The 26,476-nt window shown below is 32.4% G+C and overlaps 1 protein-coding gene across 2 annotated transcripts in view; it reads left to right on the forward strand.

Moving 5' to 3' along the window:
* Positions 1–26,476, forward strand: part of LOC129001759 (inactive dipeptidyl peptidase 10) — a 120,665-nt gene that overhangs the window by 11,854 nt on the left and 82,335 nt on the right. For both annotated transcript variants that reach the window (XM_054429195.1, XM_054429197.1), the window contains exon 2: positions 11,399–11,455. The gene's annotated coding sequence lies outside the window, so the exon portion shown is untranslated. The remainder of the gene's footprint in view (positions 1–11,398; positions 11,456–26,476) is intronic.

Here is a 26,476-nt window from a genome sequence, read left to right on the forward strand (position 1 = left end):
TTGAGGATTTTCATTAATAGTTATAAAACGTACCAACAACAACAGGGGTTTACTGATTAAAAAAGATTAATTTCATAACTGCATAACTCAGAGGTTATAGTGCTAGCCTGACAATCTGAAGGTCACTAGTTTGATAATGATAAAGTTTAGTACATTTTTGATGGTTCGAAACTAGAGTAAGAGACAGTTGGTCGTAGGCAGTAACAAAGCTAAACAAGTTATCTCACTCTTTCTACACTCAACCTTCGATCATATTCAGGTTAAAATAAGCAGTGTTGTGTTATTCTCAATGCAACCATAATGATCATCAGATAGGCGAGTTTTATAGAAAATGATTTGCTGAATAAAAGATAAATGGCGAGCAAAAATTCATTAAATAACTAAGGAAAACATTTAGAATGATGTTCAAGATTCTGCACAAAAGATAAATGTGGCCTAAGTCAGTAACACATAAACAAATATCACTGTTTTCTACTCCCCTTGTATGCATATTGTGTGCAGCTTCATATACTAAGAGTAGGTATCTGATTGAACCAATAAAGCCTTTAATACAGACACTCCATTTAAACACAAGGGTTTCAATAGAGTATACATATCAATTTATTTAAAAAACTCAAAATACTCGTAATATATCTCTTGATAGATTTTTAATTGTTTTGCTATTGCTACTGGAGAGCAAACAACAGGTAATCATGTCCATTTAATTACGTACGGTAAACATGTCAGGATGATTAATTAAGTAAGGGAATCATGATGAAAGCTGACCATGCTGGATGGTTGTCATAATAGTGTTATCGTTCATTAACAGTCATCTGATACAGGGGTTGTGAGAGCATTTATTCTATTTGTCTATGGCAATAGTATACGTCATCACTAGGGCTTAAAGTGATAGGTTTTGGAATGAGCCCAAGTTTAATAAAGTTAAGGAAAGTTAGTGTTTTTTCATCACTCTGCATCAATTTGCAATTTTTGTCGGTAGGGGAGAGAAAATGATTTTTTTCCGCACTAATGTGAAATCACCTGTTTTCGTTATATTTTTATCACCTGCGAAAATTAATCATTACATTGTTTACTACGCAAAAAGAATGTTAATTATGCAATAGTTATTTATGTAAATAGTGTGCGAAGTGGCACTTTGCACACGCGTTAAACTTTATATTTTTCCTACAGTTACTATAAACCATATAAATAATTAGTCTTTCAAACACTATAAGTTACAACACGTTTTGAGGTTAGAGTAAATCTAAGAGTTGAACGAAATAAGAATCGCACCAGCTGATCGTAGTCGTAGTATTTTTAAATGTTAGTTGCTAACTTAATTTCAAGTACACGTTTTATGTGCCTAATAATAGCACAAGGTTTTGTGTTGTTAAGTTGGAATACTGGAGTGTTGTAAAGAAATGGGTGTGAAAATAATTGAGTGCGGCATAAGTATGTAAATGCAGCAATTAGCTAATTTGCGTACTATAATCAGTGGAAGGAAGCCCACTTTGTCAGGTAACTGTAGGACAAAGAAATGTTAACTATATATTTTTGGATTTGGTGATATAAACATATATTTGTTATTGTTTCATCAACTGTTTCGATCTACAACAACCAAAGCTGTACGATAAATATAAATTTGAACTTAAACAGGCCTGCTAATGAGTGCTTTTAGTTTTGAAATTTTCCTAACTGAAACGAAGAAATTTTCCAATGTAATTTTTAAATATGCCGACATAAACAAATAAATATTTTTTTCATCAACAATTTGCAACAACCAAAACAGTGCAATGTAAATTGTAACTTTAAATTTATGGTTAACCTAACAACAATCTATTAGTTTTGTAATGTTCTTAACTGTTATAAATAAATATCCAATGTCTGTTTTAATTAAGAAAACAATTAGTTTTTGTAGAGTAGCGAAAAGTAACGTTCAAAACACGAGTGAAAGTGGGCCATACATACTCTCGTTCATATTTAAAGTGCTCGATAAATCTCGCACTTTAAACGCATGCTTCAAATATGTAATGACTCACTTTATACTCTAGTTATGAAATATACTATTCCTTTTCGCGTTTCTATTAATTATGAACAGATGTTACTGATATTTATAATAAATTCAATACAAGCTGCTATACCCGTGCTTTGCAACGGGAAGAAAATGTGACCTAGAGAGCTATTAAAGTGGTGCTGATGTGAGTTTTAAAATACAGCAACTCTATGATTAAGTTTGAAAATATAAACTGATTTAAAAACGTAAACCTACTTACTTTCAAACCCCTACTTTTGATGTTAATAGACCCGTAAGAATATGACAACATACCTTAGTGTATAGCAATAGCATCAATTGCTTCATATTGATGCTTCATGAATGACATGTTTTACCATAATTATTCAATTTTAGTCAAGCCTCTTCACATGTAGCTTACTTTATAAATTAAAAAATGAAACTTTGAGCAATACTACAAAACGTATACAACCTCACTTTGAAACCAAACATAGCCCTCATTAATCTACATTAAGTGTCACAAACATCTTATTCGAGTAAATAAACAAACACCAGTTCATTGTACTGACCAGCTGTTTCATTAACTAAATTAAATCATTTAAACATTGGAAGCATGCCAGGCATAGCCCTTTGGAAATCAGCAATCAGCCTGTGGGGCAGAGCCCTTAGGAAATTTGTCCATATCAATACTTTTCGGCAAATCTACACACTCTAAGCTTCATTTTGATGTGCCATATGCCTATATTTTTATTTGGTAAATGATCTTAACCGTTTACATAAAATTTGATTGTATCACTTTAATAATATAATAGATTATGCCAACACTATAATATTATTATGTCTATATTTTTTATCAGCATTCTTTTACCTTTCAATTGGTCTGAACTTCGTAGGAAGTGTATGTATTTTAGTGAAATATAACATTTCAAACGATGATAGACGCAAATCAAATTTAATAACGATACGATACTAAATTTTATGTTAATCTGGACTGTTTCCTTCGGCAAAATCAGTGGATGAAACTACAAATGTAAAAATTGTAGGCCTAAGGCAGGTAATGTCCTTGACTCCAGTAGATTTTTTACTCAACGAATAAAATAGCTACTTTCGCTCTGTAATGAATACAGAGGTTTACTAGGTGGTGACAGAAAAGGGAAGTAAAAGGTTTTATTTTGTATATTAAAGTACAGATGTTTAATTTTAAATTATCAGCTGTAATGCTTGTAGCGATGGTAGTCCTACTTCACAGGGTTTTAATAAGATAGTTTAAGCAGCAAACAAGTTCAAAATTAATATCGTTAACTATGGCTAGGGAAGTTTCAAGTTTTTTTAATGCTAAACCTAAGTTTTTTTCATAGATGAAAATTATAAAAGATATTTAAATTGCAATTATAATATAAATATACTGTCACCATTTCCTTCCATTTCTGAAAATGTTCTCTTTGTATGTTTGGTGTACTTGTTTTTGTCATCACATGATCCTCAACGTTTTCTTGTTAGCTGTTTGTTTTGTTATTAAAATTATGCAAAAAAAATCATTTATTTGTAAACTATTGCTTTTTGTACCCTGGTATTACAATTAAAAGTAAAGTACAACAACTACTGTAAGATCTATTCCAGAAAGAGAAAAATATTAGTCGACCAAGTAATTGTCAAATAAGTCAAAATAATTGTCAAAAGTCAAACATATGTGTCACCCAAATGAAACACAAATTAATAGGCTGATCTTAAAGATGAAAAGTCTATTTTCAGTATTCAAAGTCAATGTTTACCGTATATCGTATTTTCACTTATACTCAATACATGAAATGATACATATGTTGCAAGACTTGTGAATATCATGAATAATTTATTCAGAAATCTGCCAAATACAATGACATGCCGAGTGTATGCTTCTCTTGACCGATGTGAGGAAACTGTTATTGTCAGATATATTCATGTTGATGCCGTTGTTGCAACACAACATATACAAATACAGTCAGTTCATGTTAAATTGTTACGTTTGAAGGTACAATCACGTTAAGTTAGTTGGACAAGATAGAGATAAAATCTCATTAAAATTGTTTGGGAATTTTATAAATTTCTTATTTCATAATCGAAACCGTATTACGCTTAGAAAGTGTTTTTATATTTTTTTTATTTCAGAATTAAATTCTTATTGTAACTACAATTGAATACCGAAATACGTAGCCATATAAATAGATTATATCTTATTTAGTTCATCCAACGCTCATAGTTCCAAAACTCTTAAAAAAAATATGCAGTGCATATTTTCTGTACAATTTATTATCACACTGAGAAAGGCCCAACCTGATCTGAGGGAAGGATGAATGTAGAATAATACATTTCATTTTTTTCTTAACCTTGATGAGATGAGCTGTGATGATGATTGCCCCTAAAATAGAATACATCGTTGACAAGTGTTTTATATATATTTTTTTAAATTTATTTGAATATCTTTACACTGGTTAAGCCTGGAACTGTTCTTACACATAAATTCAATCAGGCTAGACATAGAAGGTTGCGGAATAACCACTCGGATAAAACCCATTAGTGATTGCCGAAACTTGAACCCGAGACCCCTGGCACTGAAGCCCAATAACAATATATTATTATAGAAAAATCAGTCATCTCCCAATCCCAAACACCAAGATTATACCGTCAAATGTACCGAGGGAGCCTACTCTATAGATTAAAAGGCATAGAAAACACTTAGCAAGATCAAACTAAATATCACAAATACAGTATTAAATGGATTAAAGAAAAAAATAGGATTTCAATCCATAAAACCTGATAAAGTATGGAATTTCATATCGATGTTTTCCAAGATAAATAACATTTCGCCACTGTGGATTGAAAATACATTTACATCCCTAAAACACTTTGAGCTAAATCTATATTCAACTAACGGTGTTCTGGTGTTTTTATAAGCTTTAAGCTTTTAATCAGATTGTGATGATTTCCTGTATTGATTGAAATGAGTGCGCACCCACGCTGCCAAAAGTTAATCTTATTTGCTATTTATTCAGTTAAACAGAATTTTGTTCAAATTGGTTTGATCGAATCAGAGATTTGCAAATACCGTAATCCATCAACAACTAAACAAGGCTCAATATTATAACTTGTACCCATTATAACACTGATATTCAGACGTTGTTTTTAGTTCGAACTTATTTAATGTTAAAATATTAACGGTATATCAGAGAAACACAATCATAAATTAACTGGCTGCAAACGATAGTTTTGAACTGAGAAAATAATTCTTTGTAGGTTTTAAATCGTTCAATGTGGATAATCTATCTTACCCTACAGTCAAATGTGTTGTCGTCATTTCAAAAGCAATTAACCAAATAAAAAGATAGCTTAGATTGTGTAAATTTCCCTAAAAGTATTGGTATAAACGAATTCTCTAAGGGCTCTGCCCCACAGACAGATATCGCAAGGGCTTCGCCTTACATGCTCTCAAAGCTTACATGATTAAATCAATTAAATGAGAACAGGTGGTCATTGAATTAATAACCCACCTGTAGGAAGCTGTTTTCGTTGGTGTTTATGGATTTATACATAAGTATATGTTGCAACTTCTTATGGAAGAAGCTTGGTTTGAACTAAAAATTACCTTATATATATAATTGACCCTTTCATAATAATTATTCAATCTGTGTAGATATAAAATTTATTTTCTTGGTGATTATTTCTATTCCAATTTTTAGTTTACTTTGTTTTTATGTTGTGTGAATTAGGTAACCGATGAATGGCTTAGGTTACCTAATTCACACAACATAAAAACAAAGTAAACTAAATATTTACTCCACTGTAATGCATTTCACGTTTCTAAGTAGCCTGGATTCCAATGAAACTTATATTTAATATCTGTTTATCTCAATTTCAACGATATTTTTTCAACCGCAATCAAATTATTTTTTAGCACGATGTGAAAAATATTTAGACGGACTCAAACACTATTTTTGTAATTACAGACATTTTGACTACTCCATTGCTCTATTGCGTAACTTTGTAAAAGTAGTTCCGTATTATATGAAGTTGTAACTATAAAAACCACCAGGTTTCCCTTGCAATTCGTGTTAAAAGCCAGCGGATATTAGCTAACTCTGGCCACTTGAGCGGTCAAGGTGCCTTGTTATTCTACATTGTTTCGTGTAGCTTTATGTAAATCATCTCCCAGGACCTGGAGGTTCAACGCATTTTCTGGTAAGTTTAACTATTGCAGCATACGTTTTATGTACTTATAGAGGAATGTTACGTGAATGTATAGTTGGATTATACCAGTCGAATATGTAATGTTTACGTATTTAAACAATTCTTATTTTTAACAATGCTATAGGAGTTTGTATCTACTAGAAGATCAAACTAAAGTTACTAAGGTGGTCAATGAATTAATAACCCACCTTTAGGAAAGTGTTTTCGTTGGTGTTTATGGATTTATACATAAGTATACAGGGTGAATAAAAAGTCGAGGCCCCCCCCCATCTAAAATTTTTCCAAGTAAATATACAGAGATATCCTTTAGGGGGTCGTGCAATCTTAACAGGAAGTTTCATTTTGTGATTTTGAAATTTTTGAGTGTCCCCCCAAAAGGGGGATTTGGGGGGCAACTCAAATATTTTAAAATGTAAACCCCCTTCAAGTGACACCTAATTTTGAAGTGTTTACAAAAACTTAAAGAATGGTGAAAACTAGAGTTCGCTATCTCTTCTCTATCCAAAATGGTAGCCAATATTACCATTACGAACGAATTTTACCATTGATTTTCCACAACATTTGATGGGCTACCATGTTGGATAGAGAAGAGATAGCGACCTCTAGTTTTCACCATTCTTTACGTTTTTATAAACACTTTAAAATGAGGTGTCACTTGAAGGGGGTTTACATTTAAAACATTTGAGTTACCCCCCCAAATCCCCCCTTTTGGGGGGACACTCAAAAATTTCAAAATCTCAAAATGAAACTTCCTGCTAAGATTGCACGACCCCCAAAAGGATATCTCTATATATTTACTTGGAAAAATATTAGATGGGGGGGTCTTGACTTTTTATTCACCCTGTTTGTTACAACTTCTTATGGAAGAAGCTTTGTTTTAACTGCCACAAAAAATAAAGGAATGTCCCCCATTTAAAGTTTTCTCTTTCTAACCGTTTCCGTTTTCCCAAAGGTGGCCTCCTTGAGTTGATCACCCTGTATATCTATGCTAACAATGTACGCGTTACTTGTTTGGAGTTAGTTCGGTCCACCATATTCCACGGGAATAAGTGGTTTTCATAATTTATGAGATTTTTGGCTAGTAATACACGAACAAGGCATACTTCACCAACATGTAGAGTATCTATCTATATATTAATAGGCAAGCATGTTTCTTTAAAACCTTTTTTCTCAGCTCGTGCGCATCGCAGGAAAAATCTTCGCATACTGTTAGAAAGATATTTTCCTGTAGGTGTGCAGAATCCCTTTAAAAATTCAAATAGGCTCAAAAATAAGCACAAAAAATAAATTTGAAATTTGAAAAAAATTAACATGGGCTTTATGGGTTTCCATGCTGGTGACGAAATAACAACGAAATATAAACATAAAATCAAAACAAATTGAAGAAACTCCAATCATATGTTTTATTTACAGTGTGGGCTGATAATAGAGAAGTCTGTACATTACAAATTTTTGGTCGAGTTTCGACCACTGGACGACCTCTAGTTATTATAAATTCAATGGGATTCAGAAGCACAAAAAAAATTATAATAGCTTTTATCGTGGTCAATTAAATCTTAATTTTCCTAAGATGATTATTGAAGAACACTTATCAAGTATAAGTGTAGACATAATTTTGAAGAGGTTGTTAGGTGACGTTTTGCAATCTGTAGTTATGTTATCATATTTAGATTTGTGAACCTAATAAGTGGTGTGGTAAAGTATCATGCCACCAATAACAATTCAGTTGGGGATTACTGACTGTTTTTGTAATATCTGGTGCAATAAAAAGCAATTGACAAAAATTGGAATGGTGCTAACAAGATTGGAGTGTTTAGGTTCATGCAAACACAAATTGTATAGCCTACAACCACAACTGTAGTTAGAAGCTAAATTGTCTTATTTAAAAAAAAAACTATTAGACTCGTTTTTATATTTATGTATACGATAAACATTTTTATGTACAGCTAATCGTATTAATTAACTTGAACCATTGCATAGCTTTATTTATTTAGTTTTATAATTTGGCCAATCTTACATGTTTGTAGAAAATTTTAATGTTGGATAAAAATTGAAGTTTCTTGTTTGATGGTTGTTTTTCCTTTGCAATTCCAACAAACTTTGATCTTTTGACTAGGCAGTACTTTTAAAGGTCGAAGGTAGTCTTTTGATCAGTTCAAGAGCGTTACCGGTCAAGGTACCGCACCGTCCGTTGAACATTATGTGTACTTTATGCAAATGAAATCGGGTGAATAAACCGTTTGAATGACAAAACTTATGTGTCTTTTGAACATTCAAACGTTATTTTCAACATCTCAGAAGCTTATATTTGCATTACTCACATCAAAATGAATTTAAATACGTATACCTTTACGTCATAGAGAAAAACACGCTTGTAAAGTTTATTTGTAAATTAGTTTCGCAGAAGAGGGTAGGGGATTCATTTAATTATTTCAAGATTTTACAAGTATTATTTCATAAATATAAAATTAGCTTTTGGTTACCTTATAAGATTTGCTATGTGTGTTGTAAGATATCAACTGTTATTTTCATATTTTTACGGACAACGAACCTAATATTTTCCAAATAAAGCGATCACTTAACCGATTGAATCATTTTAAGCTGAATAAAAATGAGAGAGAATGGCGTATCTCTGGAACGTTGTTACTGACTAGTGACAATCATCAGCTGTTTCAGTCAGGACCATTTTTCCCTAAAGTGTATTTGACAAGTTTTGTTTCGCAGAAGAGGGTGGGGTATTTATTTCATTATAACCCAATTTAATAATCACTGTATATTTATTATAAACAAAAACACTTTTAGCGAATTTCCCTATAGGGAATAAGCTATCAGCACGATAACTCAAGCAAACATTATCCGATTTCGATGAAATTTGGTACAAACGTGTAAACCTACGTTTATTGGAACGAGTTTGCGAACCAGCATGATCGGACCATGGGAACGGGGTTTTATGGGGGTATTTATGGGGTAAAAATAGGTTTTTCTCATTTTTGACCCTGAAAACATAAAATTTCCCAAAATTCCTCTAAACCATTTTGAAGAGCTTAAAAAACAAATAATTCAGTATATTGAAGTGTTTTTGTATGGTTATTGGTTGCGGAGAAAACTGTAAATTAAAAATTCCCATGTTATTCTTATGGAGAATACGTAAACTGTTGTAGTTTGATTGTTTATGCATATATATTTGGATCAAACTTGGCCAATCTATTTATTTTATACTAAGCTATTAATATTTTACCAAAAAACACACTTTATTACCCTGTAGGCAGCAACCTAGGTACTCGTTAAACTTAATGTTATTTGAATGGATTTTATTGAAAATCAAATCAGGCAAATGGAAATTCGCTTAGTCTGCAGGTTTGCTGCGGCGGGGGTATTTATTTATTTGTTTTGTGTATTATTTATTGTCTATTGTAATGCATATTGCATGTGATTATTTAGATTTGTACATTAGTTTTGACAAATAATGAAGTATACAGTATTGCACTGTTATCAGTAGCACGTACTGGATGTTAACAGATAAACACCTCGATGAAATATGTTTTGTGATATACTATTTCATAGTGGACCAATCTTCCCCATTCTCCCAACATAGACTTTCAATTTGGCATTTGACTTACAGGTATTTCCCATTTTCTCAAGCTTCAGTTCGGTTTACTACATGACATTCCTTTCTCAGAGATCGCTTAGTTGGTTTTCGTTTGTATGACTTTACTCTAGTCAGAATTTAAATAGCTTACTGAATTTTATACTAGTTTTACTAGGATGTACCAAAGAAGAACTAATCAAATAGTGGATCGTGCTTGTAAAATCTACAAGAAATTATTTGCTAGAAGTTTGTGAAGATAAACAAATACAAGCGAGTTTGTAAATATAATTGTTTTACAAAATAATTATAGACTTAAAAAGCAATTTACAAACGGATACTAATGAACATTTAACAGTCATGTTCTGATCAGTGTTTTGAATATCGTTATTATCTTTAAGGGTATAAAGTTTTGATTTGCTTTTAAACTTTTTTAACACGTAAAATTTCCATTAAATACCTGATAGATAATTTGCATTTTAGTAATTAATTGTTGAATTTGTTTCTAGTGTATAGTGAAGGCATTAAAAGTATGACATTTTTCGTTCCCATAATCTGTAGATTTAAGTACATCGACTAAAAGCTGAAAATAACAACAAATAGTTCCATGACTTGAATATAAAACAATAGCGGACATAGATAAAAGGACTTCCTAACTTTAGGATACAACATTTTCTTATCTGAATAAGGTCTTAGCTAAATTAACCCCATTACACCCCGTTCTAATGACCTTATCTCGGACTCATTCAATTTTATCCTACTACTTCGAGCCAAATGTTATGAATATCTGACCAAAATTACTCCAGTTATCGAGATCACGGACGTATACAGGTTGACTAACTTGTGCCACCATTACTATCTCAGAAACTACTAGATTTAGAGAAAACATTAAATAGGAAACTTCAATTATTTTCGTTTTTTATTAAATTTATTTTAGAAACAGTTTTTTTAGATTGTAGATGTAATTTTAAGACTAATTCAATCTTTGCTTCCTCTCTAAACTAGTTTAGGAGCTACAGGGTACAGAATGTACGAAAAAACCCTTATTTAAAAATGTAACACGCTGTAACTCCTGATAGTATCTTTAGAGAAGAAATGCAAAGAATAAAAACATTTTAAAATTGCATTTACATTCTAAAATTATCATAAAAACAAGGTGTTCTATTAGACATTTTAAAGTTAGCTTCAATATTGGAAAATGGGGGCCATTTTTGAACATGTAGAATTCATATTTTTTATGCCATGAGAAAATAATTGAAGTTCCCAAATAATAATTTCTCTAAATCCAATAGTTTCTGAGGTAGCAATGGTGGCACAGTTATGTTCTCTCTGTACACGGATGACACGGTAACAACTGCTGTATTGTAGGGAAATTTGCAAAAGACTGACAGCAACTTTAACATTATAAAAGTCTAGTTGATAGTGGTGTAAGCTACATCTGTGCTATTGGGCTAACCTCAGACAAGAACATGCAGACAAAGTTCAAGCTGTGATTTAAACTACTGTAGACCCACTTTAGATATAACAGTCAGACCGGTGACTTAGTACACTGTATGTTGAATTGTAGCTAAACTACTATCAAATAACTATTTTTGTTACAGGCTACCAACCACTCGGTGATGATGAGCTAGGACTGGTCTACTTAAAGAAAGAGAAAGGTAAACATATATTTTTGTAGATTAATTTAATACTGTTGATATCCTTCGACATTATTTTACAAATTCTGCGTACGAATACTCTGTATTTATCTTGAGAATGTTGGTTGAACATATTATTCACCTCGTAATTCAGAAAGTATTTCAAATAGTGATAAAATGTGCAAAAACTATACTAATTGTACAAATATACACAATGAAATACTAATTTAAATCACACTTTTTGGATGTCCCATTATGTAGATGATAATCATTCATTACTCATACTCATTACAATTACAATTTTTTACATAATAATATGGGTGTGTAAAACATGTGTGTCGAGGACGCTATAATAGTGCAAATGTCTCATTTTGCATAATTTGATTTCTTGGACTTGGATTAAGGATGAAAGTTGGAACTGCTTTATGATCCAACCAATTATAAACTGTTTGTTGAAATATTCCGTCTTAACTACCGTCTAGATTTCTTTTGTCGAGGTAAAAGTACTGAAGACTAGAATTATTACCGTTTTACATACATTATTGACACATTCTCACTCTAACAATGGAAATGGAGAAACACAAAAATGTACAAAAGTTTTTTGTCATTTTATATTAATGTAAACAATTGTGTAAAAAGCTATAGGCCTAAGTTTACTGGTAAAAATCAACATGTATATCCATGGAATGATCACAATATGTGTTTTGTAGTTTACTTACTTGTGTTTAACGGGTGGATTTTATCTGTGTTTTTAATTTATAGAATCAAAATTATTTGTGTGTGTGTGTGTGTGTTTTTGTTTTAATCGTTTCATATACAATTTGATAGTATTGTAATTAGTTTCTCTGTTAAAATTTCACTTTTGGAAATAATAATACGTATGAATTTGACATCATATTTTATCATAGACAAACAATATTAGTGGTTAAAAACCTAGGTTTTAGGTTGTGACGTGGAATCCGACTGCATCGTTTGGTTAAACGAACCTAGATTATAATAAGATCAGTAACAGATGAAACCGGGCATCGCCTGCAAACACTTAGCTGAACCGAAAATAAATACACAAAGCAAGCCAATTTACATGTATAAAAGCAAACCAAAAGAGAAAATGGAAATGTAAAAAAGGGTATAATCAATACACGAAAATACATAAATTTCATTCGTTTCGGGGTTTTGAAACTAAGACTTTTACACAAAAAAATAGTTTATACCTTGGACTTGTATATTTACATTTCCAAAGGTTTTGTCACGTTTTAGCATTGACCATAAGTTATAAAGTCAATGGTTTTAGCTCAAAAAGAACATTTTTGTTTAGAGCGTTTAAATTTTACGATCACTTTCAAGGTATTTAAAAACAAACATATGTTGCATTGATGTTGATTAAGTTGTTCAAAATTATAATACCCGTCAAAAATAAGATAATAATCTCGTAATAACATTTCTTTAGACCTAAGGGTGTGAGTGTAACTAAACCGTGTGGATTTAAAAATCTTTACTTAACGGTATGAAATTGATTATATATTTTATCTAACTACTCTTGTAATAATTAATTGGTTGTTGTTTAAAAACTGTTACTAAACCTTTTAAATGATATAATCAAGTATATTTTTGATCATCATACGTATTGTTCACTTACAACAAAGAGCTGGAAACCTCGCCACGTCTTTGTCAAAGCCAGCCTCGGAGTCTCACCGAGTTGTTAAAAGCCAAGCCAGAATAGTTGAAGGGTAAAATTAGGACATCTTCTAAGAGACTACTCCCTGCTGGTGGAGTAAAAGCTTTCATTTCTCATTCAGTTTCATTCTGTTATCTGCGATAACATCCATAGGCTGCTGGAAAAAACTGTTGTTAAAAAGAAACATTAATATGATTTGGTAATTGATTTCGATTTGGAAACATTGTAATACGCAATTTTATATTGTTGACGTATATACTGTACTAACATATTTAATTTACACTGTAACTATTATCTCAAATATTTATCTATTGTCATAACTATAATTACATGTCATGTGATGAACAGCGGTTACATATTCATCGCCGTAGTTTAGATAGTATTTACACTGAGCGGGCCTTTCATGTTGCATGCATAGGGAATAATTACACTAGTTGTGATACTACAAGCATGCGATCATGTGGCATGGCACGACGTCTAAGAGATGGGTCTTGCATTGTTTACATGCTCTTAAAGAAATTTAAGGCTTATAATGCAATCGATAAGTAAGGATTCAAATTTTAGCGTACATAATAAACGGATGAATTGGTTAAGTGGTGTAACATTAAGCCCGATGATCGTAAAACAAATAAACTATACTGTTTAGAACCTTAAAGGAATCGATATGTAATTTATGATTTTTATTTATTATAATTGTGCTTCCTTACAACTTTAGCTGGTATTATCTCACTTAGTTATCGCGAACTAAAGTTCCTTAAGGAAAGAAATTACAGTTATTTTGTCTTTTGTCTATGCGATAAAACTAAATGTTTAAGTTATGTTTAAGAACACAACTGCAAATAAATATTCAACAATTTACATTGTGTAGCTACGTCATTATTATTGCTTGAAAACCAAAACGAACAAAATAAAAAAAAGTTAATAATTCCTTAACAGTGATCGAATAACATAGTAGGTACTTAACTATTCGTTACCAAAACATTTTTCTTGGACACCATAATTCTGTACTCCCTTAAAACTATTCTTGTATTCTCTACAAATTTTATCTGCGAAATATAACGTTTAACGTTTAATGTAGGTTAGTGACAAATTATATGGTAAAATAACATGTGATATATTAGGTCTATCATGACGATTTTAATATCCACGAAAAAACTATGATTCTATCATTACCAGAATTGGCAAAAATGCAAAATTTCCCGAAGAGTTACTGTTATTACTGTAATCAACGCAATCTGTGTTTGTTTGTTTAATCTGTTTTAAGCTTTAAATCAGCTTCTGGCAATCCTCTGTATTGATTTGGCTGAATACCTTCAGCACATCCAATACATACATACATCTAATAGTACATCCAATACTATGTGTTACTATAACCATAGATGAAGTATTTATTCTATACTATAACTATTATCCAGGCAATCTATATTTTTCGTGTATTTTATTTCGTAGGCCTTTACACCCTAGGACCAAACCTAGCCTCTAGCCCGCGACTGTTTAACACTTTACTTCAGACTAAAAATAATGGGTTGCGGCATTATCCATAGAACTATGGCATTATCACATCGCTAACATGTTTCGGTGATTGGTGGGATTTGAATCCGGAACTTTGTGACCAAAGCCCAGTGTTCTTCCACTAGACAAGCACGCTTTTCAACTTTACTGAAAATAGGTTTTACCTACGACCTTTTTTAAAAGTAGCCGTTTCAGTACGGTTCTTAGAATTGAAAAGTATCTCATAACAGCATTGTTTACTTTCATAACAGCATAGTTTTACTCATAACAACACGGGTAACGGACCAATGAGGTTCAAGGATTGAGAGAGGAGAAGCAAAATTGTAATGATTCGAAATACAACTAATCAGCTGTTCAGGCCAATTTAATTGTTGATTGGTGCAATTAGTATTTGATACAATGTTTCGTTGCATCACTGTCAGTGGCAATTAGAGGTTATAAACAAAAAACATAACCTCTCTTAGGAGTTGTGAGTAGTGATTTTTAGTAATTAAAACACCGTCGTAGGTAAAGTAGTGTACGCAACTCGCGTAAATAGTGTTAACGTCACTCGTAGAAGTTTTTAAGGCACTCGCCAAGGCTCGTACCTTAAATTTTCTACTCGTGTCGTTAACAATATCTTTACGCAATCGTTGCGTAAACTACTATTAAGGTCGTAAATTGAAATGTCCTGGAATCCCAAGTTTCCCTTTGAAATTAAATGCATACAGGGAAACATACTTTACTATATACAAATATGTGGCTGAGCACATGAGGTAGTTATCCACCTCTCAATGTAATTGTACCAAATTCTTAAAACCTCCACTCATTTGAGCAAATTTGACATTTATAGTTTATTCTTGAAATACTGTATGATAGAAAATATTTGAAGAAAAATTAAAAATAGGCCTAACTAAAAATATTTTGTTGAAGACAGTTGAAATCTAATCATACATTACTCAAATTTGTATATAAGTAAGTTTTGATAAATTTATATTATTTACAATAATTGCTAATACTGTAGTTTCAAAATAATTAATTTTTCAACTCCTCGCTCTTTAACAAGGTGCATTGCTTGTATTTAACACTTACATTAAGCGGAAGTATACAAAGAATGATGATGCAATTTGCAGAAGTGGTACCCTGGTTTTAAATCTATTTTAGCGCTCCTTGAACGCAAATTTATTTTCTTTATTTATTGTATGGTTTACTGTTACTATCTGCTGTGTTGTTTATGCTTTTGTTCATGCCTTAACTGATGGATTTATTACGTTTAATAAAAAAAGATAATTTAAAATCTAGGAAACTAAATTTTTTTTTCTTAAAACGTTAGCACTAGTATTGAGATTAATGCACAACTACACCTTTGCATGCAGTCCAACATGCACATTGCACATCATGTACAAGGTCATATTGCATGTAATGTGTGGTTTACATAACCAAGGCAGCTTGCATGCAATTCAATTGTATGTATTTCACTATTGCTCTTGTAAGAGGGTTATATGCATTGCTATTATATGCCTTAATATATTCGCAATACTTCACTCGCTGAAAGCACATTATTGAAGCAAACAGTTTATGCAGTTTTCGGTTCGAAGTAATATATACACCGTTCTAGTATTTGTATGCTTATGGTATGCAAAGATGTTATAGAGGCCCACACATCATTTCACACATATTAATAAACTATGGCCAATTCGTTGTAAATTTTATGAAATACTAGCTGTAACCCGCGGGCTTTGCCCCGTTTAACTTCTTAATTTTCAAGATTATCTCGTTCGCGTGGCTCAATCACGTCCTGGTTGAAGTTTGTTCGCTATGCTCACTCACCTTTAGGTTGGAGCTCGTTCGCTACGCTCACTCACGTTTAGGTTGGAGCTCGTTCGCTGCGCTCACTTGCCTTCAGGTTAGCTCGTTCGCTACGCTAACTCGCCTCCAGGTTGAAGTTCGTTCGCTGCGCTCACTCACCTTTTGGTTGCAAATTAGCTGTTGTCATAAATGTAAAAGAAATAATAGTGCTGCACCCTGTTGGTAATCCTTGTAACTTTAATACTATGGAACATCATAGAACAGAACCAACTTTTAGTTGAAACAGCTGTTAAGATTCAATAATTCCATTTCTCATAAGGTTAACATGGGAAACTCCAGAGCCAGGGGGCGGAGCCCGAAAGGATTTTTGAAATAAGAATATGCCTATATGTTAATCGGGAATGTGAGCTATCATCATGCCAAATTTCAGCCCAATCCGACCAGTATTTTTCGCGTTCACTTGTCACAAACATACATCCATACATCCATACATCCATCCATACATCCATACATCCAAACTTTCTCATTTATAATATTAGTAGGATTAATTTTCAATATCCGTTTTGACTCTCAATTAAAAGGAAACCTACAACTATTGACTAGGTTGTACCCACAAGAGAGTATTACTCTTACATTGGAAATCATAGTAGCCCATATAATGTGGGATAGGCAGTTTTGAAAAATTCCGTAATAGGTATAATTTAGTGTGACGTACTTAACAATATAAAAAAATAAAGAATTTAGAATAGTTTATTTCCAAAGTGTTATAGTAACAGTAGTAGTGTTATGTCACGTGTTATAGTAACAAGCAAGTCAAAAGTCAGAACCACTCAAAACACGAAGAAAAAATTTTAAAAGAGCAAAAAAGTACTGTTTTCATACTGAGTCTGCAATTTAATACTGTATTAAACATACGAAATACGAAATGTATCGTACAAACCAGTCATAAAGCTTTACAACTTATTATTTTAAGACTAAAGTAAATTTAAAAACTAGGTTGAGATCTTACCCATATGTAGCGTGGTCGTGTAAATGAATATTCATACAAGGTCTAGAGAATAGAGCAATATTATTTTATCTTTAAACTATCCAGCTACATTTGCTATTTAGCTTGAAAATCATATTAAAAATGATTATGTAGTAAAACTTTATGTAGGATTATTAATCAGAGTTATTTGAAAATTTCTTCCACTTTTAACACACTCCAAAAACTGAAACCCATAGGATAATGATGTTAAATAATGTTACTGTATTTAAAAAACAAACAAAAAAAGACACTGCTGTCTATTGGAGCAAAAACAGCTGTTAATATAAAATGAATGGGTTGCTGGTATTGCTATGGGGGTCGCTATGGGTTGCTGGGTACAGTAGTAGTTTTTTTTTTATTTATTCTTAGGGAAGTTAGAAAGAGTGGAAGTCGAAGAATTGAACATCATCTGTGCGTTTTTATTACTTTCAGACTAATAATAGCAACTACATAGTACGTATAACTAGTAATAGCATTTATACGTTTAAAATAAAAAATAAAGATCGAAACAATTTCGGAAGACATGATCAAAGTACACAAGGTAAGAATACGTTTTTTTTTGAAAAAAAGTTAACTTGATGAATCATATCGTATTGCAAATATATATCATCAATTGGGCGTAAAGTGACTCTTTTCGATCTGAGCCCAAGTTTCACTTGTAAATATGAATAAAATTAGTAAATGTAAAAAATCCTTTTATTTACTCTTCTAAGCTTGAGTTAAAACAATCTGGAAAATTATGTTAACATAATTTAATTAATTAACATAAAAAAGATTCAAAACATAATTCTTTACATTTTATCACACATATTTTACCTTCCAAAATAAATACATATAACAAAATATTTATTTTTTACATATTTATTGAAGATATAGATAATATTTGTTTTATAAACAGCATTCTTCTTACTTTATAGTCATAACTCACTCCTGTATGTTTCCAGATTGTTTTATTACTGAGACTCGAGCTTATAAGAGTAAATAAAAGACAACCCAGCTTTATAGACTGTGACCCAGTTTTCATATACTTCGAATTTACATCCACGTAAACTTTACTGAAAGGGCAACAGAAAAGGGGGCTTGCAGTATAGTCAATGCTTGCAGAGAAAATCCTTGTTGTACTAGCTGCTATGCCCGTGCTTCGCAACGTGAAGATGTACATACAACCTAATCCAAACATTTGTTAAGTAGTTTGAATTTATAAACAAAAATCTACTAAATTTATACAAAAAAGTATAACCAACATTGTAATTGCCCTACTGTTTACATAAAAATATATCATTAACATTATTTGCATTACTTTAACGCTTAATAAATCGAAAGCAGAAGATAAACCTGCCACATAGCTGTGTAAAATATTATATTTCAGTTATTTATATCAGCTGTCTGAAATAAATTGTGAAATAAGCAATTTGGCAGTTCTGCTTGTTTACATTGAAATGTAATTTTGCAAAGGTAATTTTTTAAGCATGAATTTTATCATGCTTCCATGGAGACCAATTAATATTTACTTTTGAAAACCTCACCTTAAAACTTTGGAAATCCACGGTGCGTAGCCCGAGGGGAACTCAGGGAAGTGAACACATGGCATTCCTGATTCCTAGATATGTGGACCATTTTTGTGCTAAATTTTAGCTGTATAAGTTTAGTATTTCAGTCGTGAAAGCAGTCCAGACAGACAGGCAGACACCACCTCAATTTTATCTAGTATAAATAGACATAGAGTTTAATTTAAAAGGAAAATACTTGTACTGTGGATATACTGAGGATTTTTCTGCACACTATACTAAAAAGGTCTTTTTATAATAGTACATAGCGTCTTATTTGTAAAAGTTGTTCGATCATTGGAACATATTAATATGCATAGAAGTATTACTTTTAGGGAGGCGGTTACAGGAAATTGTGTGATGTAAGGAGAATAAATGACTGCGTGTCGACAGTGCAAGTCGTCCATTATATTACCTTTAGGCCTACGATGAGAAACACATTGCTCTACCAATTTATTACGAAAAGGTAATAAGATAACAGCTTTACTTTAGACCTGTAAAAGGATTATCAAAGGATTATCTGTTATGTTAAGAGCAATGTATCTTCACATCGTAAACGAAATATTTTATCGAAAAAAATGTAAACGATATCTTTGAAATTATTGGTCCGTTCCTTTGTAGATGTGACTATCTACATAGGAACGGACCAAATATCTCAACGGTATCGTTTGAATATTTTTTGTTGATGATTTTGTAGTTAGTTGTACTCCACATCTCTAGCAGTTCTATAGCAATTTTATAGGGCAAAGATTTAGACCTGTTATGTTAACTAACTCTCAGCCTGCCAAAGCAAACATGAAAGTTATTTTCCAATTGTATAATATAAGACATATAACATTAAGCAATATTTATCTATACCATTCACCTCTATGTATTAATAGTGATGAAATACATATTATTTCCACTGTATAATTAAGAGAGGAGCTTGTATCATGAGAGATGTAGCTATAAATTACATTAGGTGTGATTTGAATGTAATATCCCTCGATATATTACCTTAGTTCGGTTCTGATATCTGCATCCCCAGAGGTTAGCGGCGGCTTTGGTTCCATAGCGAGTAATCTACATACGAGACGGGAATAGAGTTCGTGTCTGTAGCAATCCCTCAATCAATAAATTAAATTAGGTCAATGGAAGAGATACACACGTTTAATTGTTGGAGTAAAGAATATTTAAATATTTGTCATTTTAAAATTCACCGTGGGGTTTCGATAAAACGATTAGTAACTGAACTGTGTAAAAATTACGTCCTCAAAGACTTTTCGATCATCTATACTTACAATGTACAAATAGACTATAGGATAATAGATAAACATGTTACAATGGCTATCGATATCATTCACCAAACTAGCGTATAAGTGTAAGTACGCCAAAAAGTTATGGAAAACTCAATTAATTATATGCATACTATAGTATTGTTATCACGTTGTTATAGCACGTCATAGCACGTTGTTTCATGTAACGTGCTAGTCAAGAAGTTAACTTTTTCCTATGATGTCAAAAATCAAGATTTTAATCTTTAAAGCTGATAAAGAAGTACACACGGTATGACGGACATATTCAATGAGTTTAGTTTAGCTCTTTAGTTCCACAATGTTGTTAAAGGTAGAAAGAAAATACAAAACCTAAAGTAAGGCATTGAGATTAAAATCTTTGCCAACACGACTGTAGTATATTTTTTCATGTCATCTAGCAGTCACAAAAAATATTTTTCAACTTTTTAAAAACAGTCTTCGTCAATAGCATAAACATGTTCTGTAAAATATCAGAATGAAACTGAATGAGAAATGAAAGCTTTTACTTCACCAGCAGGGAGTCTCTTAGAAGATGTCCTAATTTTACCCTTCAACTATTCTGGCTTGGCTTTTAACAACTCGGTGAGAACCAGACTTGGGCTTCAACAAAGACATCGCGAGATTTCCAACACTCTTTGTTGTGAATGAACAATGTGAAGATGAAAATGCGGCTTGATATGTTTCACTAAACATTATATGAAAATGGAACGAATTTTACATACAAATCAAAATAGCTATGAGTAAAATGAATCTAGTCTTATTTTGTTATGAGGTACGGACTGTGAAATGCGCATGCTTAAAGGTTTATACTTTGCATTCAATTGTTTTATAATTTTTAGTAACTGAAGTAAAAATAATTTAACTTTAAGATAAGTAAGCGTGAATGTATGTGAATGTAAGTGAAGACTGGGACGGGTGGCGTCGTCCTGTAATCCAGCTACTAGGAGGTCACGAATTGTGGATATTTATATGCATGCACTGTGGGTGCGATATTCCCTGGTGTGGATTAATGTCCGCACGAGTGAGTACTACGACTATCCACAGTACTATCTTGATAATTAGACCATTTCGTATAAACCAAGGAAAATATGTGGTTTGGATTCCACTATAAACTGTAGGTCCCTTAGTTGCCATTAGCTGTATGGGCTATTAATTAACAGATGTGCCTAAAGAAGTCGGCCTTAGTCACTAACAAGACTACAAGATCGCACCACTCATCCTACACTCATCTCCACTCATACTTGGCTTAAAATACCTACTTTGTATGGTCACCATTTAATAAGAAAGTATTAAAGTATAATGTTAACAATCACGAAAATTCAAAGCTTGAGATTAAAACGTGACATATTGTACTTTGGAATGTAGATTTTAGGCAGAAACAAGTTCTGAATTAAGTTTATATAACATTCCTGCAGACTATGAGTGAAACTTGAACGGTAGATGTATCTGCTACTTTACCAATACGGGACTGATAGATTCACTGTGGATCTTCGTGTGGATTTATGCTTGATCTGAAGGGGATATTTTCATCCACACGAAGGGGAAGCAAACAAGCGGCTTTGGTGATTGATGGAACGACTCCCTCATTTGCAACGAATCGTGATTTTGTTTGACAGTGGAAACTCTGAATTACTGTATACTATATTACGACTTTCCTCATAGCTTGGTTTGGTTGACTTGCTTACTTTCAAAATGAGGAAAACAACATCAAAGTTCTGCTTGACTTTAGTTCTATATTATTTTTCAACTCTACACTAAAAATAATGCAAAATCGTCCAGGGTTCTAGTTTCATAAAGTGGGCGTAAACATTTAGCATAACTGGGACACACTCCATGAAACTGGGTTGACTTGGGTTATCTTAAACGCTTGGTTTGTAGTATTAAAACAGTCTGGAAACATACAATATGAGTGACTAATGACTTTCATGTTCAAATAATTCTGTTTCTTAGACAGAAGAGTTTTATTGTTTAAGATGGTTGTGGTGTTCATAAAAAGAAGTATTATTCTTCTAAGTTTGAATAGATCGATAATATATTTAACTTTATTAACAAATTCTTACCATTTATTACCCTCTGGCCCCAAACAACGATTCACGAATCACACCTACAAAGCATGTTATGTCAGTTTTAAGGTAGGCAATTATTGTAAGCTGTTTGATGTTAGGAATGTAAAAAGGTTTCACATCTTGTGAGCTGTCATGAGGTTGATGGTTTTTTATATATGAAGTTATCACGCAAATATCATGTGCAGTTATGTAATAGCTATTTACATTACAAGTGTAGTAAGAGCGTTTTTACATCACGCAGGTGAATGTTGTGCAACGAGCGAAGGCGAGTTGCATAATTCACCGAAGTGATGTAAACACGCTCTTGCGTAACGTGTAACGTACAAGATTTTACCTGGCCCGACAATATTCAGGAGGTCACGAGCAATATGCTTCATTATGAATTTCACTCATCTTCTAACAGTAAAGTTCATTTACAAACAAAAGCTAGGTTAGGAAAATTAAATCTTTTAACAGTAAGAGTTTCCTTAACTCAGTATTGTTTAGTTTTTAGCTTGCACTCTGTTCATACAGTTACGCAAATGTTGGGTCTGGTGATGATTGGAGTGTCCATTTGAAGTATTGAAATAATTAATAATTGAAATAGCTTTACACTTAACATCTTTATACACCGCCTTTTGAGTTAACAACGTAGTTGTAAATATATTTTGTAAGAGGGTTACTATACGTATCTTTATTTATTTTCCGTAATATAAAACACTAATTAATTTTGCAGTAACTTTTATTATATTAAGTGTATGTACAACAACAACAACACTATAATTGCGTTTTTTACACCCCTGATTAAATAAAGTGATTGTTATACCAAAACAAATTAAAACGAAATTAAAACCCAAGTAAGATATGAAAGATGGTTGTGAAGGAAATCTAAACAATACAACCTAACGATTGATGTAATTAAAATTAATACATTACTTGTAAAGTTAATTATCTCATGTTTTGACCCATAAAGAAACGCACAGGACAACATTTAATCTATTTATATTACTTTCACTTTTATTCCTTTTTTATTCTCATAACATTTTATGTAGACATGTCATATCACAACGAGCCAAGTTCCTTATAGGTTTAACTGTAAATGTAATCATTAGATAAGGTTATTATTCGCATCCAATATCGACTACTCTAGAAAGGGAGGTGGGATAATCAGGGCTGAAGAGGGAAACATCCGGAGTGAAGAGAATAAGAAAGGTCTCCTTTTCAAAATTCCACCCTCCGGAAGCTAATCAGAGATTTCCAGTGTCATTTAGAATGACTTCAGACGGTATCAAGTGAGATTTATCTGGATTTAGACGTTTTAAGCGATTAATGTTTAAATCAGATTTGTTGTTTTTATGATCTTTCCCTATCGACAGGACACTGAACAGGATCGTTTCACAAGTGATAGGTAATAAAAAGACAAAATTTCACGCAAATAAACAATTAAATAAACCTTTGGGCTAGTGTAGTTGTAACATCGAATGTCAAAATTCAATATTTTTAGAATATGTCAAAAAATAAAAATGTAAAAGTGTTTTTTAGTAAAATATTGTTGTTCTCAACCCAATTAACATTGAGTAATTATTGTTTTTTTTATGAAATATACATATCATTTAATAGAGCCCTTGTTCTATGGCGATTTTGTATGTAATATTTTTAATTGAAAGTTTTCAACCATTGGAAACAATTTGGGATATTTTTGTTGGCCAACTAAGAAGTGTACTTTAGTCACAGAAGGATTTGTTGTCTTTACATCAAGAAATGTGACATATATCCTTGTTGCTTTTAACGTTGAAACATTGTAAATACACAGACTTGTCAAGTGTACTTCACTTAAACACACATTTTATCGTAAACCCATTTTCTGAGCAAACAATATCATAAGAAATGTGTCTTTGAAGGAGTATGTTAAAAAGGTGTATGTTGTACACTTTAGTTAATTATTTAGTGTAAATGCGAAATCTTTTATTAATTAAATGCTAAAATATACCCAGTATTCCGGTTTTCTATGCTAACTGTGCAATATTCTACTACACTTTTATAACTATCTAGTATCACTAACTTAATATTATTTTGTAACAATTCAAACAGCTGACGTTATTGGTCAGCTGTCTTTTCTTTCATGATTTTTAACCCCTATTTAACCTGGAGCCATACATCATCTTATCTTCTATATATTAATTTGAAACTGTTTTTCTTTGTCATAGCTAAATTGAGAGAACGGCAGGGCGTAGAAACTCGGTAGAGGTGTCTAAAGAAAGGTCTTGGTCTGTAGATGAGCCATCAAAAGAGAAACGTGGTAAATTCCCTTGGGGCTCTGCCCCAGTGGCCTTTGAATTCCCATCCCATGTTATTCTTATGGAGGAAAAACTGGGTTTTTGTCCCAGCTAATTTGAGAGAACGGCTGGGCGTAGAAACTTGGTAGGGGTCTCTAAAGAAAGGTCTTGGTCAATAGATGAGCCATCAAAAGAGGAACGAGGTAAATTCCCTTGGGGCTCTGCCCCAGAAGCCTTTAAAGTTGCCTCTTCAGATTTGTTTACATTACGACCATATGCATAATTCTACACTACTTTTTAATGCAACAGCTGTTAATATTTAAATTGTGATTTATTGAATTTGTCAAAATGAAGTACAGTATTTGCAATGGATTTTTCTGATTTTAAAATTGATTTTCTTCTGCATCGTGTCATGTTTTGCAATATAATGTTCTATTACCAAATCAGTGGAAAATCCTAATATCACAGTAACTTTTAAAATTATTTCTTATAGAGTTAACTTATATCTATTGTATGGGTTGGTTTCTGCCTTTTTTACCACTTCTTGGAGATTGTACGTAGGTGATATTCTTTGGCATATTGCATCTGTAGACGAAACTTGGGTTAATGTAATTATTACAATGGAAAAGAGCGAGAAATCCTGGACAATTTGATATAGGCTAAAAATAAAACTGAATTAACACTGTGCTACATTTCTTGAGCAATCATTGAAATAACAGATTTGCAAACAATGGAAACATAGAAAAAGTCATAGAACACAACCAAGTAGAAGAAATAGAAATAATGTTTTTTTACACCAAAAACACTAAAAAAACAAGATCAGCTTTTTGAAAAAAGATAAGATATTTACAAAAGATTTTGATTATATCTAACTGTTGTGTAGATCGTGAGTATTTCCATAATCTTCGAGTCACCTGTAATGCTTCGCAATTGCTCGAATTCGAGCAACAGGTACACTAGTATATATAAAAGGCAAAGCCCTCACTGACTGACTGACTGACTCACTCATCACTAATTCTCCCACTTCCCATTTACCTAGGAGGCTGAAATTTGGTACACTGATTCTTTAGGCATTAAATAGGCAAACTAAGTTGTTTTTATTCTGATCGGACTCTCGGGCTCCGCCCCAGTGGCTCTGGAGTTTCCCATGTTAACCATATGAGTACTCATATTTAAGTAGAATTAATGAATCTTAACAACAGCTGTTTCAATTAAACAAGTTGGTTCTGTTCTATGATGTTCAATAGTGTTTAAGTTACAAGGATTACCAACAGGGTGCAGCACTATTATTTCTTTTATATTTATGACAACAACTAATTTGCAACCAAAGGTGAGTGAGCGCAGCGAACGAACTTCAACCTGGAGGCGAGTTAGCGTAGCGAACGAGCTAACCCGAAGGCAAGTGAGCGCAGCGAACGAGCTCCAACCTAAAAGGGAGTGAGCGTAGCGAATGAACTTCAACCAGGACGTGATTGAGCCATGCGAACGAACTTACTTATGAAGTTAAACGGGGCAAAGCCCGCGGGTACAGCTAGTATACAGATAACTAGTATTTAGCTTAAGTAGATTTTCATCTATATTAGCTAAACCAGAGCAAAGCCGAAGATCTAACATATATTTTCAGATACGTTGGATCTACGGCTTTACACTCTAATCTACGCTACATGAAATAAAATTTGTAAACAATGAGGCTTTTTGTTTTAAGATTTACCCCCACAAATTATATACCAAAGTGTTCGTCTAGGTGTGTACATTTGCAAACTGACCTTACATTTTTGAAAAACTCCCTTGGGCTCTGCTTCAGGGGCTTTAAAGTTCCCATGTTATACTTATGAAGAACATATTTGTTTGCATGATGATCAGCTGGATAATTTACT

The sequence above is a fragment of the Macrosteles quadrilineatus genome, unplaced genomic scaffold (assembly GCF_028750875.1).
Source record: "Macrosteles quadrilineatus isolate MER2022 unplaced genomic scaffold, UCM_ALF_1.0 Scaffold_8__2_contigs__length_117827958, whole genome shotgun sequence".
NCBI lineage: Eukaryota > Metazoa > Arthropoda > Insecta > Hemiptera > Cicadellidae > Macrosteles > Macrosteles quadrilineatus.